Source organism: Paramisgurnus dabryanus, chromosome 5 (genome assembly GCF_030506205.2).
Source record: "Paramisgurnus dabryanus chromosome 5, PD_genome_1.1, whole genome shotgun sequence".
Lineage (NCBI taxonomy): Eukaryota > Metazoa > Chordata > Actinopteri > Cypriniformes > Cobitidae > Paramisgurnus > Paramisgurnus dabryanus.
The window spans coordinates 49523761-49542197 of record NC_133341.1 but is presented as its reverse complement, the minus strand read 5'-3'; the positions used below and the strand labels follow the sequence as shown (position 1 = coordinate 49542197).

Sequence of the window (18437 nt, the reverse complement as noted above, 5' to 3'; positions counted from 1 at the left end):
AGCAGCTAACAAAATGGCCAAGCACAAAAGCAACTTTGCTTCACATTTACTTCACCCAAAAATGAAAATTCTGTCATAATTTACTCACTGTCCTGTTGTTACAAACCTGTATAAATGTCTTTGTTTTGGTGAACATGAATGAAAATATTTTGAAGAATGTTTGTAACCAAACCATTCATGAGCCCCATTCACTTCCATAGTATAATTTTTTCCTACTATATAGAAGTGAATGGGGCTCATGCTTGGTTTGCTTATTAACATTCCTCAAAATATTTTGCTTCGTGTTTTTTACATTTACATTTTACATTTAGTCATTTAGCAGACGCTTTTGTCCAAAGCGACTTACAAGTGAGGTAGACAATAGAAGCAATTATGGCAACATAAGAACAGCAATACATAAGTGCACTGGAAATAGTCTCATCAAGTCCAACACAATATACATAGCCAAGGGTATGTTAGTGTTTTTTTTTTTTTTTTTTTTTTTTTTTTTTTTAGATAAAGAGGAAGGTAGATAGAGAAACAGATAAAGAGAAGGGTAACTAAATAAAGATAGTAAATCTGTAATTAGGAAGTTAGGTAATGGTGGAAGAGATGGGTTTTTAGCCGAGTCTTAAAGACAGCTACAGTGTCAGCTGATCGTGTCACGACCGGCAGATCATTCCACAGTTGTGGGACAGTTCCTGAGAAGGTACGCGTTATTGTTTTCTTCCCTTTTTGAGATGGTACCACAAGTCGTCGCTCGGTGGCAGAGCGCAGTGATCGAGAGGGTACATAAGGCTCTATAAGCAAGCGAAGGTAAGGGGGTGCTGACCCAGTGGTGGTTTTAAAGGCCAGGAGCAGAGCCTTAAATTTGATGCGGGCTGCTATAGGAAGCCAGTGTAACTTGACAAAGAGAGGAGTGACGTGCGCCCTCTTTGGCTCATTGAAGACCACTCTTGCCGCTGCATTCTGAATCATCTGTAAGGGTTTGGTCGTGCAGGCTGGAAGTCCTGCCAGTAGCGCATTGCAGTAGTCCAGCCTGGACAGGACAAGAGCTTGGACCAGGACCTGCGTAGCATGCTCATCTAGGAAAGGTCTAATTTTCCTAATATTGTAGAGGATGAATCTACAAGAGCGAGCGGTGCTGGCAACATGCTCCGTGAAGCTAAGCCGATCATCAATGACCACTCCCAGGTTTTTGGCCGTCTTGGAAGGCGTGATGGTCGAGGAACCTAGCTGAATGGAAAAGTTGTGCTGAATCTTTGGTTCGGATGATATGACAAGCAGTTCTGTCTTCGCAAGGTTAAGCTGGAGATGGTGATCCTTCATCCAGAGTGAGATGTCCCTCAGGCATGCCGAGATGCGGGCAGAAACCGTAGGATCATCAGGGTGGAACGACAAGTGGAGTTGAGTGTCGTCTGCATAGCAGTGGTAGGAAAAGCCATGTTTCCGAATGACAGAGCCCAGGGATGTCATGTATATCGAAAAGAGCAGCGGTCCAAGCACAGAGCCTTGAGGGACCCCGGTATCTAGACGTTGGGGTTCGGAGACGTCACCTCTCCAGGATACCCGAAATGACCTATCTGAGAGGTACGACTTGAACCATAAAAGCGCTGTGTCAGTGACACCCATAGACATGAGAGTCGACAGGAGGATGCGGTGATTGACGGTGTCAAAAGCTGCAGATAGATCCAGTAAGATCAGCACAGATGATTTGGAGGCTGCCCTTGCCTGCCTTAGGGCCTCAATGACTGATAGCAGCGCAGTCTCAGTGGAGTGACCACTTTTGAATCCAGACTGATTGCTATCCAGGAGGTTATTTTGTGTGAAGAAAGTGGAGAGCTGGTTGAACACAATGCGTTCAAGAGTCTTGGAAATGAAGGGAAGAAGAGAAACGGGTCTGTAGTTCTCTAGCATAGCAGGATTGAGAGTGGGTTTCTTCAGCAACGGGCTTATCCGGGCCTCTTTAAATGCTACAGGGAAGGTGCCAGTGGAAAGGGATGAATTGATAATGTGAGTGAGAGCAGGGATAACAGACGGAGAGATGGCCTGGAGGAGATGGGTGGGTATGGGATCTAGCGGGCAGGTAGTCGGATGATTAGAAGCCAAGACCTTGGAAACATCTGCTTCGGATAGGAGAGAGAAGGAGGGAAGGGAGCATGTCTCAGGGATTTGAGAATGCGCAAGAAGCGGCGGCTCGGAGAACTGACTGCTAATAGTTTTCGTTTTCTTCACAAAGAAGGAAGCAAAATCATCAGCCGTTAGGTCGGATGAAGGTGGAGGGGCAGGGGGACAAAGAAGGGTAGAGAAGGTCTTGAAGAGAGTGTGAGAGTCAGGTGAGTTGTTAATCTTTGAATGGTAGTATAGGGTCTTTGCAGAGGAGACATCCTTGGAGAAGGAGGCAAGAAGAGACTGATAGAGGCAGAGATCAGAAGGATCATTCGATCTGCGCCACTTCCTCTCTGTAGCCCTGAGTGTGGAGCGATGCTCACGGAGAACCTCAGTTAGCCAAGGAGCAGAAGGTGTGACCCGGGCCGGTCCAGATGTCAGAGGGCATAATGTGTCTAAGCAGGATGTAAGAGTGGAACAAAGTGTGTCTGTGGCATTGTCAGTATCTAACAGAGAGAGTTGGCTGGGAGCGGGCAGCGTGGAAACAATCGCAGAGGATAAGCGGGAGGGAGAGAGCGTGCGCAGGTTGCGCCTGAACGTGACCAATGGGGGATCGTATGTAGCGACAGGGGGAGTCAGGTCGAGGTCGAGAGTAATTAGGAAGTGATCAGATGTGTGAAGTGGGGTGACCTGGGTGTGGTAGGTGGAACAACAGCGTGTGTAGATAAGATCTAAAAGATTACCAGACCTGTGTGTTGGTGAAGTAGGGACTCGCTTGAGGTCAAACGACGCAGTCAGGGTGTTGAAGTCAGCTGCCTGTGGTTTCTCCAGGTGGATATTGAAGTCACCAAGTACTACTAAAGGAGTACCATCCTCAGGGAATGAAGACAGAAGTACATCTAACTCCTCCAAGAAGTGTCCAAGTTGACCTGGGGGGCGATAGATAACTAAAAAATGCATTTTAGTAGGGTGGATGATAGTAACAATATGCGATTCGAAAGAGTTGCTGTCACATGAGGGGGTTTGCTGTTGGAATTTCCAGTCCTTTGGGATGAGTTTATCAGAACAAAGAAATTTATACAGGTTTGTAACAAAATGAGGGAGAGTTAATGATGACAAAATTGTCATTTTTGGGTGAACTGTCCCTTTAACACAGCAAGTTTAGCGCCCATGGTGGTTTAATATAGAATATAAACATGTAGGCTATTTTATAATTTTCATGTTGTCATTCAATTTTCCTTATACGAGTCATCCAGTCTCGCAGCCGCGCGAATAAAATAACACTTGACCCGTTATCCGACATCAGCATCAATTTATTTCATACCCGCCTGTTTGACATAAAGACTGTGACCGGCCGCACCGCAAATCGTGAAGTAGAAACCTTTTAAGATCTTCATGCAGAACATTGACAGAAATAAGCACAGGACCATGACTGGACAAATATATTATCATTTAATGTGAATCTTTGTGAGGGTCGGCAGATTGACAGCTGAGCGGTCAGCAGTGTTTGAACTAGGGATGTTAACAATTAATCGATCTTCGATTAATTGTCGAGAAGAATTTACTCGATAAAACGTAACGATTGTTGAAAAACAAGATCATGCACGTGTGTGCGGCGCATGCGCAAAACACATACAGTCGGAGAAAAAAAAATTAAGCGAGCGCGCAAAAGTTAAACTACTAGCTATAATCACAATGATGCTCGATGCCAAGCACATGCATGTGCTTTTTAAACGTCATGCGAGACGAGACTGGCTGGCTGCCAACGCAACGAAATTACATCCGCAGTGGATCTGAGAGGGTCCGACGCAGAAAATGCAAATACGTTTAGGATACTGAAAGCAAAGACCCTCTTCAGGGAAGCCTGCAAGATTAGCATAGCAACGGTGCTATATACAGAGAAGGAGACCAGAAGCCTTTTTAATGAACAGATTAAAATGTAATCTTAAATTATGGCAAGAAACTGTCAAATGTAAACTGTAACTGACTGTCGTTACACCCTGAATGCCCGCAACATATATCACTGATCATCATTATTGACTGGCTGAGGCGCTGCGTTTTCTAATGGAAGGTTGCCATCTCCGTAATATAAGCAGCTTTGCTGAAAGTACGTCTAAGCTGAGGTGACGACAACAAGTGCCTTTCGTGTGCTTCTTGGATATAATTACAAACAGTGTATCAACGACTCGGAAAGCGAGGTAAACAACTTGATAAATAACACTTGATGATAATAAAACTGTTATTTTGACATGGACTTTCATGCGTCTGTTGCAGAGTGCCCATGTGAGGCGGAGTTATACACTGTGTCTATTAGTCATTATATTTCATTACGAGATAAGTTTAAATTGATGATTTTATCAAAACAACAACTACATTGACTCATTTTACAATCCCACTAGCATGTTATTTAGACAAAATAAAATCTTTCAATTCGCGTGAGGAAGCTGTCGTTTTTATGCACACTTTTATGTCATTGGCTATATGCCACTGCAGTGAAGGCTTATTGCACAATTACTGTTAACGATTATTCGATTGATTGATCGTTAATTTAAATGATCATCGAATATGGGAAATTGCATAAATTGACATCCCTAGTTTGAACACTAATAAGCGCTGTACTTATATTTATAATTACCTTATAAATTGATTATATGATTGCAGTGATTCCAAAGGGAAGTCCAAAAAAACTCAAGTAGAATGTTAAATGTTTAAAGTTTAATGTCTCTTTCTCGCTGCCCTGTGTAAACCCGCGCCGGTGATGGCATGAAACGCGTGATGAGATTGCATAAAAAAAGTTTTTTGTGCTGCATCGGATTTTGGAGCGCGTCACACAAAAAATAATCTCATATAGGCTATTGGCTACTTTTGAATTCGTTTTGTTAATTTGCTAATATTTAAGTGAAACACATTTCATGTAGGCTTATTTATTTTATTATTTTTTCACCAAAGAAAGACGTAATCATCATGTTCTATTCATTTTAATGCTTTTTGAGCATAAACTAAAGCCTTGGGGGGAATTATTTATAAATGAATCAACAACGCAAAAACTTATTTCTCTATTTAAGACAGTCTGGCAGGGCTGTAATTGCGATACAGCAAACACTGAAATGTTTATAGGATTAGATTTGGAAGTAAGATTATGAAGAAAACAGCGGTCCTGACTCCTGGCTTTTTTCTATAAACTGGGCGCACGGCACGCGACATTGCTGTCCGGGATTACGTTCAAATAATTTTCTTCAAAAGAACTATGCTCTTTAGTGCTGCAACGACGCGTCGACGTCATCGATTACGTCGACTTTGAAAATACGTCGACATGCGTAAAATGCGTCGACGCGCCGCTGTTACATTCATTTCACGTAATGGCGGCTTCTGCTCCTGGCAGTGTTATCCATACATTGATTTGTTTGTGTGCGCCACAAAATCAACAATGGCCGCAACATTTAACGTTACATTTTTATTTTCATTTAAAACGGCTTCATTTATTGTTGTGCGCTCGGTGGTGCCTCTCTTGTGCACGCGCGCTCTCTCTCTCTTTCTCAGCGTGAAGCCCCTAGACAGCGCGTACATGACACTGAATGAAATAATTAAAAGTTGGCTGTGTTTTGTACTTGCATTTTCACGTAAACGTCAGATGTTACTGGCAGAGAAGACGACTGATTCGATTTTATCATGAAAGATTAGCAGTGTTTTCCCACACAAACAGGTTCTCTATGTGCTTGTGCGCGAGCTCTCTCTCTCCTATGCCCGCACATGCCTCTGTAGTAACTCTGTGTAATGGCAATTTTTTATTTGCGCCGAATTGTGAGTTGTCATGCCACCGGGTTGAAGATTGCTGCTGCCAGCACTTATTCAGCCCCACTCGCGTAATTTGCCGGCTTTAAAAATGTTAGCGCAAGACGCACGGGTTGCTTTTCAAAGCGCTCGCCTGTGAACACGAGTTTAGATTCAGATGCATCTGTATTTGAGGGCGTTTGCCGCGCGTCTAGATGCGCGACCTGATACGAACGGCCACTTAAATGAAAATGAGACAAATCGTAATTTTTAAAAATCTAAGTCATAGATGCAATAATGAATGATCTATGAATAGTCATTATTATTCATCGTCTTTTGATAACAAAAACTTATTTGATGCAAAACTCATCAGTTTATTTAAAACGTTTCATATGAATATAATGTTTTCTTAAGTAAAACAAGTCCATTTAATATTTGTTCTTTTATGACACAAGGTATTTGGCAATGTACACGAAGTACTAAAAATGAAGATAAGGATTTTTTATTTTTCCTCCTGTTCCTCTGCATACTTGATAAATCTTGCTTGTGTATTGTATATCAGGAGTTTCTAAACTTTTTCAACCCAACAGGTAATCTCAAGAACCACCATTTTTTAAAAATAGAAATATAGGGGAAAACACAAACACATTTGTTCCCTTTTAGTAGCTTTGAATATGTTTAATTGAATAATATAAAAATACCTTATCACATGGCTGCAAGATTAGAGCAAAAATCATAATTGTTTACTGTATTTGCATTGATTTGGAAATTATCTATTTAGAAAAAATACAATGAATTGCAAGGATGCAGAAAAAAGTTCACTATTGCACACTTATGTATAGGCTACTGAGGATTTTACTGTATTATTTTAATATAGTCAGTGTCAGTCATGAACTAAAGTGGGCCGGTCTAAGTCATGAAACTCCAGGGCTGAAAATGAGTCCCACTCCGGCCCTGGGTGGTTTTCTGGCCGGTTGCATAAACATAGCCGTGACATTAAGACTGCGTCTTAAGAATGATTCTGACTAACTAGCAATTAGTTAGGGCTAATCAGTCTTATTATTTGGATTTAAATTAGACCAATCTACCTTTCTATGTAACATACTTAAAACAGTTATGATCAGTCTTGAAGAAAAAAAATTCATGACTAACTTTAAAGACTAGTCTTAAAAGTTTTATGCAACCGGCCACAGGACAGAGATTATCTTAAGCCAGGACTAGACCTTAGTTTAATTAGGAAATATAATTAGTTTAAACAAACATGCCTTACTAAAAACATTACTTGTGTGCAGTTTGAGGTCAAACTAAGGGCACTGGTGTATTTTAAGATATGTCAGTGCAATATTTTTTCAGTTTGGACAGCTCTTATATTTATTTTAGTCTAGGACTAGTCTAATCCCTGTCTGGGAAACTGCCCCTATATGTCTGACAACAGAACAGATAATATGTGAAAATAGCATTCAGTTGTGTTAAAATACAATAAAACAAACAATAACTGTCAGATCAGACAGAGAGTAGAAAACAGATTATCCAACAGATTATCCAACAGATTAAATAGCTAATCAAAAAAAGAACACTGTATTAATAATAAAAAATAGTCGTTAGATTAGTCGACTAATCGGAAAAATAATCGCTAGATTAGTCAACAGAAGAAATAGTCGTTAGTTGCAGCTCTAATGCTCTGGCTCTGACTCGATTGTAAGAGGATCATTACCTTATTCCGTCTTCGGACTAGTGTTGCTTTCGTCAACGAAAAGTATGACGAAATATAGTCGTCAACGAACCTTTTTCACGTGACGAAAACGAGACGAGACGTAACGAAAATGCTGGTCATGTGACGATGACTATAATAAAATGTATAATGCAATATTGTTGACGAATAAAAACGAGACTAAAAGTGGTTTACAAAATAAAAACTAAGCTAAAATGTCTCTTCATTTTCGTTGACCAAAACGAGACGAGACGAAATGTTATAACGTTATTTCGTCTTTTACCCATCTCAGCATCTCCGCGCCCCCACCACCTGACTGCAGGTGATCGCCTGTGTTGTTGGCGCTGCGTAGATCAATCAAAACATGAAAGTACCGCGAGAGTGAGTAGAAAACATGCGGAGCAGTCTGCTCTCGCGATGCTTTGATATCATACGCCTCCATTTGCACGTTAATGGGCATTTCAAACAGTGTACGCGGCAACCGCGAGACATGCGGAAAGCGGAGAAACGGGGGCGGTTACAGAGGTGAAGCGGAGTTGGTCCACAAGCCTTGCTCGTGCACCTAAGATCCTATCCCTTTTACGGACACGACTCTTCATGGCAGTCGCTGTTGAAGATAAACACATTTCCACTAAATGCTGCACAAAACGCTTCCACTGCATGAGAGAAGCTGTAGCCACGCGGCGATTCCGACCGGGAAGATGCAGCATTCTGGCTCCAAATGTAAAAGAAAAGTCCAAAATAAATCCCGTGCATCACTTTCAGGTCAGTTCAACAAGCCTGTTGAAATCTATAGCTTTGATTGCTGACACCACCAGTATAACAATGTACAAATTTATATCATGTAACAGTTGTTTAAAAGACATTGTGCTGCGTTGCGTTTTGAAACATTGTAAATATATCTATGCTAAAGACATTCGTTGTTTTGTATATGCTTAATAACTACACTTATTTATTATTTAAATAAACAAAACATACTTCGCTGAATACTTGAGTATTAAATCAATCAAACACCTGTACTGTTGAGAACATAACCATACATACCAACTTTGCTTTTCTTAATAGACATCTGATGTTTTCTTAAAGCTGACTTTTAATTTACTTACAAGAAAAACATTTAGTAATTCTCCAAAATTGCTTGGATTTATACTGACATTTAAGATCAGCTTTGTCACATTAGATTAAGCCAAAGTCCATTAGGTACACTGGTGGTAACGTACAGATGCAGAAATATAAACTATAATAATATATAATTACATATGTATGATTGTAGTTTGTGCTGCTTTCAAAATACAATTATAAATGTTAACAGTAGCATATTTCTATTCTCACACATACTATAGTTGTGTGTGACCCATTTGACCGTGTGTGTGTGTGTGTGTGTGTGTGTGTGTGTGTGTGTGTGTGTGTGTGTGTGTGTGTGTGTGTGTGTGTGTGTGTTGTGTGTTTGTGTGTTTGTGTGTTTGCTTAGACTACTTTTGTTTTGATTATGTAGACTTTTATGTAGACTCTTACGAACAGTCAAGTCACTCACTCAGAGGATAGTAAAATAAATATCTATTCAAATCAGAGCATCTTCCATGTCTGGAATGGATGTATTCTTGGGTCTATAAGGTAACAATAATATAACTTTTGTTTGAAATGGGATTTGGCTAAAAGAAAATATTGTTTTGTCTATCATACTATTAGGTCATTATACTATATGGGTTAAATAGAATGCATTACTAAAAAGAGACTAAATACAATTTCACTGACTAAAACTAGACTAAAATGTCATCAGTTTTCGTCGACTAAAACTAGACTAAAATAGTAATGGATAAGTCTGACTAAAATAAGACTAAAATGGCAAGAATTTTAGTCGACTAAAACTTGACTAGACTAAAAAGAGTATGACGTGACTAAAACTAATAAAAACTAAAATGACAGCTTGACACAAAGACTAGACTAAAACTAAAATGAAAACAGGCTGCCAAAAACAACACTACTTCGGACCAGGGCTGATATGACGGGAGGTTGATGACAGAGCATTGGTTATGATCTTCGGACGGATCAGGCATTAACTTAACATTCTTAACGAAACAGTTATCAATCGTTCTTTTCCTCTTATCATCCGCGGCTACATCCACTCTGTTTATCTGACGGACCAAGGCTAGTCACCTCTCTCTCTCTGTCTGACTGGAGCGCACAGGCATTTTTAAATGTACAAACATGTAGATCTGGACCATGCTTTTTCCCTCGAACTCCTGGTCCCACCAGTGCGACCTGATATTTTTTCAAGTTGCACCATTGAGAAATTAGGTCACACTCTCGAGCCCTGTAGGTAGAGTTTTTGCTGATCAAATTATTCTACAGTTATAACCATTTGAATATTGAATTTTTTTAACTGCTGGTGGCACTATAGAGTTAATGCTAGAGACCCCATAGTTGGTCACATGACTAATTAGGACCACCACTATAAGTGTGCCAAAAATTCATAATTTCCCTATGTACGGTTCATAGGGCTGCCATAGACTCCCATTGGGGAAGAAGATAAAAAAATAATAAGATTAAGAATACCATCAAATGCAATAGGGGCCTGCAGCCCTGCAGGCTTGGCCCCTGATTCAAATAGGTGTCACAGCACCTTCGGTGCTTGACCCCTAAATATACCCTTTTAAAGTACTTACAAGACATAATTAATGTAGATCTGACAACAGTTTGAATAAAACCCCATTCACACAGACCTCTGGTCCCAGAAAATACCCGTAAAATTGCCAGACAAGCGTCTGTGTGAACAAAAACTCGTTCCGTTAATCTTCTGGGATCGTTGCCGGAAAGAGGACCTAGTAAGATACGCGGGTAACCCTCTGTGTGAACAAGAAGCCGCAAGAATGCCCTAAAGGGCGTGTCGAAGTGAGGACGCGCGCGTCATCATCAAAACACAAGTTATGGTTCAGCTCCTTACAACGAGAGATAACATGCATATTAACATTCACCACGAGAAATGTTGCAAACTAGATTGAAGCAGTTATCAGGAAATGATATATGAGACGCATAAACAATGACGCACGTGCCGTAGTGAGAACGCGCATGTCATGGCAACATGAAGTTGGTTCAACTCTTTAAAATGAGGGATTTACAACATTCACAACGAGAAATGTCAGCAAACTGGACTGAAGCAGATATCAGGTAAGTTAGCTCGTTACTTACTGCGTTGAAACGGAGATCATTCAGCAGCATAAAAGAATATCGCGTCACGTGCTCATTTGATCTACAATAAACGAAAATACCCGCATGTCAAATATCCACTCTGAAGCTGAGATCATTCACCAGCATAGAACTGTGCGTTCACGCGCTCCTTTGTAGTCTTATTATAAACAAAAATGCACGCGAGTTGTTTCTGGAGAGAGAAATAATATATAATATGCAAACTTCAGACGTTGCGTAGAAGAGAGGGCGGGACTTTCAACAGGTCACGTGTCTTTCCGGGACCATCAGATGCCGTGTAATCTTGGCAGTGTGAACAAACAAAAACTCTAACCATTCCGGAAAAATCCAGGATGCATTTTACATGTATTTCCCGGAATGTCTGTGTGAAAAGGGCTTAAGTGTGTTGAACTAGTGTGGTGTTGTGTGTGACACAACATAACTTCATGGTAAATCAAGATGATAATGATTGGTCATTTTACTGTCTGTCAGACTTTGGCTTTATATTGAGTGTCTTTTTATTACAAACATCAAATTTAAGTAATAGAGAAATTTATTGGCCAATTAAAAATATTTACTGCCGAATATTTCGGCCTCTGCAATATATTGTACTATCACTAATAGAAACATACTTTAGTACATTGATAGCTTCTATTGTTGTACTTAATTGATAGTTTAAGTGGTTATTATCATTTGTAATTCAGGGTTCCCACACATTAGTTAACATCAAATTCAACCAATGGTGAGGCTTAACGACAAAGACAGGGTGATGCGGAGACAGGAAGTATCTCGCTATCTGAAATATTGTCAAATACGGCATTACAGGGACGCAGGAAGTATGGCAAGGGAGATGCAGCGTCTCGTTCCCTTTTTAGGGAACAACAGTTACATATACTCACCGGCCACTTTATTAGGTACACCTGTCCAACTGCGCGTTAATGCAAATTTCGAATCAGCAATTCACATAGCAGAAACTCAATGCATTTAGGCATATAGACATGGTCAAGACGATCTGCTGAAGTTCAAAGTCAAACCGAGCGTCAGAATGGGGAAGAAAGGTGTTTTAAGTGATTTTGAACATGGCATGGTTGTTGGTGCCAAACGGGCTGGTCTGAGTATTTCAGAAACTGCTGATCTACTGGGATTTTCACGCACAACCATCTGTAGGGTTTACAGAATATGGTCAGAAAAAGAGAAAATATCCAGTGAGCGGCAGTTCTGTGGGGGCAAATGCCTTGTTGATGCCAGAGGTCAGAGAAGAATGGCCAGCCTGGTTTGAGCTGATAGAAAGACAACAGTAACTCAAATAACCACTTGTTACAACCGAGGTATGCAGAAGAGCATCTCGGAACACACAACACGCCAAACCTTGAGGCGGATGGGCTACAGCAGCAGAAGACCACACTGGGTGCCACTCCTGACAGCTAAGAACAGGAAACTGAGGCTACAATTCACACAGGCTCACCAAAATTGGACAGTAAAAGTTGGAAAAACGTTGCCTGGTCTGATGAGTCTTGATTTCTGCTGCAACATTCAGATGGTAGAGTCAGAATTTGGCATCAACAACATGAAAGCATGGATCCATCCTGCCTTGTATCAATGGTTCAGGCTGGTGGTGGTGGTGTAATCGTGTGGGGGATATTTTCTTGGCACACTTTGGGCCCATTAGTACCAATTGAGCATTGTGTATTGTTTCTGACCATGTTCATCCCTTTATGACCACAGTGTACCCATCCTCTGATGGATACTTCCAGCAGAATAACGTGCCATGTCATAATGCGCAAATCATCTCAGACTGGTCCTTGAACATGACAATGAGTTCACTGTACTCAAATGGCCTCCAGAGTAGAGATCGACCGATATATCTGTTTTTCGATATTTTCCCCGATATTTGAGCCTTTTCCGATGATCGGATATCGGTTTTGTAATATCGGATTGACCGATAAACAAGAAAATTGAGAATTGCGCGCTGGACGCATCTGAGGAGAGGAGCTCACAGCAGCAGAAGCAGCGTGCACAGCAAATATGACGACGGAGTGACGCATCTTCATTAAAAGGACTTTGAGTATACTTACTTTGCATATGAGGCTTTTATAACACATCTTATTTGTGCATTAATGCATGTTATGTTAAATAAGTTGATATATTAAAAGCAATGTATGCAGCTTGTCCAAGAATAGAGACGAACTCACAGAGTCGCTAGCTGATCCATAAAATCCGGTCCCAATAACGACGTAGCTTTGCATGAATAAAACAGCCATGAATGAATGCTTTGTGGAATTAAAAACGCTAAATTAAATTCGTTTTTCTGTTATTTATGCAAACTCTGCTATACTTCTCTCTCTCTCTCCCGCTCCGTAACCTGGCAACCGGAAAGCGAACTTTGGATCAGTCCATTTCTGACGAAATGACGGGTGTTTGGAATGGTCCATGTATTGGGAATATAGTTTCCACATTATTCATTAAATTAATATTATTCTTCACTCTTTCAGACCCCTCTATTTATGACTTTGTATGCAAAGAGGAAGTGATTGTGATTATTGTTATTATTATTATTATTATTATTATTATTATTATTATTATTATAAGGGTTTGTTCAGTTCAGTAGTTTTGTAGTAATTATGTCAAAAACAGAAGTATAACAGTAAATAAAAATCGGTTCAGCATATCGGTTATCGGGCACATAAGCATCCAAATATTTGTTATCGGTATCGGTTTTAAAAAATGAGTATCGGTCGATCTCTACTCCAGAGTCACCAGATCTCAACCCAATGGAGCATTTTTGGGATGTGGTGGAATGGGAGCTTCGTGCCCTGGAAGTGCAGCCGACAAATCTGCATCAACTGCGTGATGTTTTCATGTCAATATGGACCAAAATATCTGAGGAATGTTTCCAGTACCTTGTTGAATCAATGCCATGAAGGATTAAGGCAGTTCTGAAGGCAAAAGGGGGTCCAACCCGGTACTAGTAAGGTGTACCTAATAAAGTGGCCGGTGAGTGTATGTAACCTGAGACGTTTTCATGTGTCAAACACAACTATGTAAAAAGCATTTTGGTATGAATCAACATTTGCATACAGATGATATAAGCATTTAAAGCGAACAGTTTAGCACATGTGCTTAAAAGTCGAGAATTTTTATGATATTATCCTACACTACACAGGGAATATTATATTTTTTCCAGAAAACTTCTCGCATAAAATAGATTCAAGCACTTTCAATGACCTGTATCTATGCATGTAGATTTTCCAAAACTTCTCTGGGCCTTGAATTTTTTCCCCCAGATTCACAAACTCTCAAGGATTTCATGGACCCCTGGTAATTGTAATACATGCATATGTTTGTACAGTATTATTTGTTTCTTAAATCTAGAACCATCCACACCTGTTCTGCTCAACATAAGACATGCAAGACATGAAGATTGAACTGTTCTTTATATTTCTATAAAGAGTGGTCTGTGCACATCTCCTCAAAAAAACAAATGATTAGCAATGGTGATATCACGGGCACGGACGTTGAATTTCTCGGTCGAAAAATACGAAAGTTACTTTAAAATGCATGTCATGCAATCAGGGCCCTTTCAAGATATTTGGGGGCCCTTGGCAAAAGAGTGAAGTGAGGTCCCAAGTCCTCCCTCAGGAGAATTAAAAAAATTCAGATGGGATTTCTTGTATTCTGGTGCATGAGTCATAAATTACTTTGTAGTACACTACACAAAGTGGCCACTAGAGTGTAGAGCATGGGTCACCAAACTAAGGCCCGCGGGCCGACTTAGGCCTGCCACCCCCCTTTGACCAATATAAAATTAACTATATTTGCCGAAATTTTGTCACCCGACATGACCAAGCAGTGACAGACAACACACGTGCAGATAACGGTCACAGAACTGGCAGTGTTCAGGACTAGGGATGTTCATATCAGTTAATTTTCCCGACCGACAACCGCAGCTTATGAACCGAACATTAACCATTAACTTATAAGTAGTGCTGCCGCGAATAGTCGACGTAGTCGACGTAATCGAACATGAAAATTTGTCGACGGCAATTTTTTTAGTCGAGGAGTCGCATATTTATTTTTCTCCCGTCTCAAATGGCTCACTGTAATTCACTGTCTCTCGTCTCGAACGGCTCACTGTAATTCACCTCCATGCCAGTCTGTGCGCCCTGCTGGTTAATCTGCTATCCTCTTCTCTCTCACCCCCGCCTTCACTGTTTTGATTTGAAAAATGGCGAACGCAGAGTCTACAGATTCAGGTGCGAGACCGAAAGCTTCCAAAGTATGGACATATTTTAAATCAAGCCCGAGTTGTGACAAAAGAGTGGTTTGTACACTGTGCCATACATCGCTGGCTTACCACGGGAGCACGACGACAATGCACGAGCATCTTAAAAGAAAACACACGGGAGTTACTGACGACGCACCCAAAGAGAAGAATAAGACAACGTAAGTATAATGATTAATGAAACGCGAGCTAGTCTGTACTGTTTATTAATTCTTGAGATGTACAATGACTGTCTTTGGATGTTAAAGGCGACTTAGACTTTGCAATGTTGTATTTCAGTGTTTCCCATAACTTTCTATGATTTATTTGTGGCCGTTCATCACGGAATCAACACTGGCCGCCACAAATAGATTTATCATGATTCCCAATTAACTTACATTTTTGTTTTACTTTTTAAAACGGCATAATTCATTGTTGCGAGTGTTCAGCGCGCCTCCCTCTCCCTCTAACAGCAACAGCGCATTCTCTCATATTTTTGAATTTGCACCCAATTCTGCGCTATACGCAATATAAAAATAACTATCACATGCATTTGCAACAGCAGTAAGACTTTAATGTAAATGCTTTAGTAAATGATTTAGTCAGACGATGTCACGATAATAAATCATGATTTTAGCGGCAGTTAAAGGAACAGTAGGTTTGATTAAACACAAGGTGTAATGGTTTGTGTTTAGTCACTATTTTAAAGCCTACTCGTTTTATTTCTGACAACTGAACAGATATGTAAAAATAGCATTTAGTTGTGTTAAAATGCAATATAATGTGACAGATCGTAGAGTAGAAGTGAAATATATTTCAGATGCCAACATTCGTTTAACGCAAACATGACACGATGACGCCACATATGCTAATTAGTGTGTGCCATCATCAAATTTTAAAATCCTGCGGAAACCACTGTGTTTGTATTTGTACTCTGCACAATGACAGTAAAAATGCAATTTTCCCATTGCTAACCAACTGTGGTTTTGGGAAACGCACACCATGTCTACATCAGTAGGCTAATTGTTTTTTTTTCCTCTTTTTGTCAGTTGCAGGCAAAGCAGTCTGACTGAATTTCTTCCAAGGAAGGACTGCACTCCACAACTTGCAGCAGTACTCACTGACAGTGTCCTGAAAATGATAGTGAGAGATATGAGACCATTGTCCATTGTTGAAGGTGAAGGATTCAAGAACATGGTGGCAACATTCCAACCTGGCTACATTCTACCCAAACGCACATGTTTCACCAAACTTATGGAGAGGAAATATGATGTGGAATTTCAGCAAACCAAAGATGCCCTGTCCTGCAGCTCCATGATATGTCTGACAACAGATATGTGGACAAGTATGGCCACAGAGGCATACTTGGGCTTAACCTGCCACTTCATAAATGATGAATGGGAGCTCATGAACTTTAATTTGACCACCATGCCACTTCAAGAGAGGCACACAGCTGTAAATATCGCATCATGGATTGAAACTGCAGTTGCCAAATTTGAAATCCCTCTTCATAAAATACTCGCCATAGTTCATGACAATGCAGCAAATGTTGTATGTGCCCTCAAAATCCTAGAAGAAAGACATGGGATCTCTTCCGTCCGCTGCTCTGGTCACACTCTGCAGCTAATTGTGAACAATGCAATGAAGCAGAATACCCATATTCAAAAGGCCATTGGTGCTGCAAGGTCCCTGGTGGAGCACTTTGACAAGAGTGAGGTTGCCAGCAATAACCTGAAGGTAAAGCAAAAACAAATGGGACAGCCAGAAAACAGCCTCATTCAAGATGTAAGTGTGAGGTGGAACAGTACGTATTATATGATCAGACGTCTGCTGGAGCAAAGATGGCCTATAACCGCATGTTTGTCTGACCCAGGAGTCACAAATAGGTCAAAGCATTACCTTGACCTCAAGCCAGAACAATGGAACCTCCTGGAAGAGCTTGAGAGAGCTCTAAAACCCTTTGAATGTGCTACAGTGTACCTAAGTGGGGAGTCATATGTGACACTCTCTAGCCTACCCCCTCTCATTAAAGGGCTTCTAAAAAGTGCACAGACCACTTCTTCATTTGAGAATCCCCACATACTGGCATTTCAGAAAGTTGCAGAAAATGAAATAACGAAAAGGTGGCGAAATGAGATTGAATTCACTGAAGACACCCCAAATACCAGCCTAATTGCTACTGCTCTTGATCCTAGATTCCGCAGGCTGAAATTTTTGTCTGCAGGTGACATCTTGAAAATGCAGGGAAAGATTCTACATCTTGCACTTGAAGAGAAGCAGAAGTCTTTAGTTCATGAGCAGCACACCACATCCAGCAGTTCTCCTGACACAAGTGAGAAGGCCCCTGTGTCAATGATAGAGACATTGCTGGGGTCAGAATCAGATTCGGATGAATCATCCCAACAAAGGGACAACGAGAATGAGGAAACTGATGATGACATGCATTCAGTGCGAGAAGAATTTTTCAGATATATTGGGGAACAGTCTTCCTCCAAAAACACAAATCCTTTGCAGTGGTGGAAGTCCAATCAGTCCAGGTTTCCTTGCCTAGCATCTCTTGCAAAGTCTTTTTTATGTGTACCTGCCACTTCTACACCCTCTGAGCGGCTGTTTTCCTCAGCTGGAAACATAGTTTCAAAGAAAAGAGCCAGCTTAAGTCCAGACCACGTTGACATTTTTGCACTACAACACAAAATTTTGAATCGAGAGTAACTCTCTTGCACTACATGCCTGCACTTAGGTTATCATTTTTTGTTGTTTACATTTGTAACATAGTTTCAAAGAAAAGAGCCAGCTTAAGTCCAGACCACGTTGACATGTTGACATTTTTGCACTACAACACAAAATTTTGAATCAAGAGTAACTCTCTTGCACTACATGCCTGCGCTTAGATTATCATTTTTTGTTGTTTACATTTGTAATTTTTATGTGGTAACATTTTAAGTTATTTATATTGTTTACATTTGTATTTTTTATTTTGTAACATTTTAAAGAGCACCTATTATGGGATACACGTTTTTAAACATCCTTTTGTGTGTAAGTGTGCATTAGTGCATGCTAACGATATTCAAAAAGTACATACCTCAAAGAAAACGATGACGCGAGTTATCGTCTCTAACGTTCGAGGACTACAAAAAACACTGGGATTGTAGGCAACAGTTTACTTCCTGGGATTAGTGACGTAGATAAGACCAACATTATCATAGTTCAGCCCTCTCTGCTTTGCTTGGGTACGCCCTCAAAGACGAGGGTGGGGAGCGCCGAGTCAGAAGAGAGCTAAAATGGCGGAGGTTGTGAGTCCCTGCTTTGACTCTGTTTGCAAACTCTTGTTTCATTGTTTAAGCTATTAAATCTCTCGAGTAGACGCTGTCTCTTTAGATGCGAGGGAAAATAGCACTTTATGGACTTCCACAGAGGACA

The 18437-nt window shown here is 40.5% G+C and overlaps 1 protein-coding gene across 4 annotated transcripts in view; it reads right to left on the bottom strand.

The window, feature by feature from the left end:
- Window positions 1-18437, bottom strand: part of naa38 (N-alpha-acetyltransferase 38, NatC auxiliary subunit) — a 156598-nt gene that overhangs the window by 100103 nt on the left and 38058 nt on the right. The window lies entirely within an intron of this gene.